General features: G+C 32.9%; 1 long non-coding RNA gene across 1 annotated transcript; it reads right to left on the reverse strand.

Annotated features, from left to right (window-relative positions):
* Positions 1 to 238: 238 nt before the first annotated feature.
* On the reverse strand, positions 239 to 531 carry LOC115769084. The gene is made up of 2 exons (XR_004018692.1): positions 370 to 531; positions 239 to 294 (listed from the first exon to the last, which is right to left on the reverse strand). It is a non-coding gene; the product is annotated as an uncharacterized LOC115769084 (long non-coding RNA).
* Between the last annotated feature and the right edge of the window lie 908 nt (positions 532 to 1,439).

Here is a 1,439-nt window from a genome sequence, read left to right on the forward strand (position 1 = left end):
CATTTTCTTTATCAAGTTATCTCGACCAAACTCGGCATTTATTAGTTTTACTATGCTCCTCATATATATGCAAAATCCTATTAAGATCGGAACACTATATCATATAGCTGACATAGAAACGATCGGTCGAAAATTAAGTTTTTGTATGAAAAAACATATTGTTTATCAAGATACAATATTTATTTGTTGGCTGGCTCGAGGTCCGTGTTTGTTAAAACAAACAATGAAAACAATTTTATTTTAATTTTCTTCCGATATATTTCGGTTGCACATCGGCAAACCGTCTTCAGGGCACTAACACCAAGATACAAAAAACAATTAACAATTATAATACAATAAATTAAACATTATTTCGAACATTTTACATACATTATTTTACACGTCTGCGCTTTTTGACGTGGAGATTGTTACTGAGGTTGTTTGGCTGTTTAAGAGGTGTCTGTACAAGTGAGCGCAATTTTCTGTGTCTGTCTTGTAGTTTAGTCGTTTGTTGGTTGGTGTGTTAATTATGTGTAGCATTTCCAATGTGTGTCGCTTGTTATAAAGTTGTTCTTGTTGTAAGATTGTTGTTTCATCAAAATTTGGTGTGTGGTTGCTTTTTATACAATGGGTCATAAGTGCTGTTTTCTGTATATTATTTTGATGTCTTAGTTTTAAGTCCGATTTATGTTGACTAATCCTTGTTTTTAGCTTCGATTTTGTTGTACCTATGTAGACACTATTGCACTTGTTGTTGTTTTCCCCGCCACATGGTATTTGGTAAACGACGTTGCTTTTGTCGATCATCGGGATTTTCGACTTTATCTTGTTGAAGAATTTTTGTAATGTATTCGTCGGTTTGTGTGCTACTTTTATATCTTGTTTGTTATAACAGTCTGAGTTTGTGAGGCGTTCTGATAGTCGTGGTACATATATTAGTGATTTGTATATTTTAGCAGGTTCTGTTGGCTTTTTTCTTTCGATTTGTCGTCTTTTTAATAATTTTTTTGATTATATTTGGGGGAAGTCATTTTTGGTCAAGAGTTTTTTGATTTCATGTTCAATTTCTTTGTGGTATATTGTGTCCGATATTTTCATCATTCTATTCATACAGCCTAGTGCTGTATTGATTATCATACTCTTTGGGTGGTTTGAATTGAAGTTGAGTATTCGTCCGGAGGCTATGGGTTTCCTATACCACTTTATTTTGAGTGTGTTGTCCATTCTGCTTACAATAGAGTCTAAAAATGGTAATTTTCCGTCCTTTTCATATTCCATTGTAAATTTTATTTGTTTGTGGAAGGAATTCAATTCTTTTAGAATATTTTCCACGTCTATTTTGTTCGTTATGGCAAAAAGGTCATCTACATATTTGGTCAAGAGTCTTGGTTTTATTTTTAATTTATCTGTAATCTTGTCCAACAGTTCCTCCATTAATATATCTGCGATTACTGGGGAAG

The sequence above is a fragment of the Drosophila novamexicana genome, unplaced genomic scaffold, assembly GCF_003285875.2.
Source record: "Drosophila novamexicana strain 15010-1031.04,08,12 unplaced genomic scaffold, DnovRS2.1 tig00002259-arrow-arrow-pilon, whole genome shotgun sequence".
In the NCBI taxonomy this organism is placed as follows: Eukaryota; Metazoa; Arthropoda; class Insecta; order Diptera; family Drosophilidae; genus Drosophila; species Drosophila novamexicana.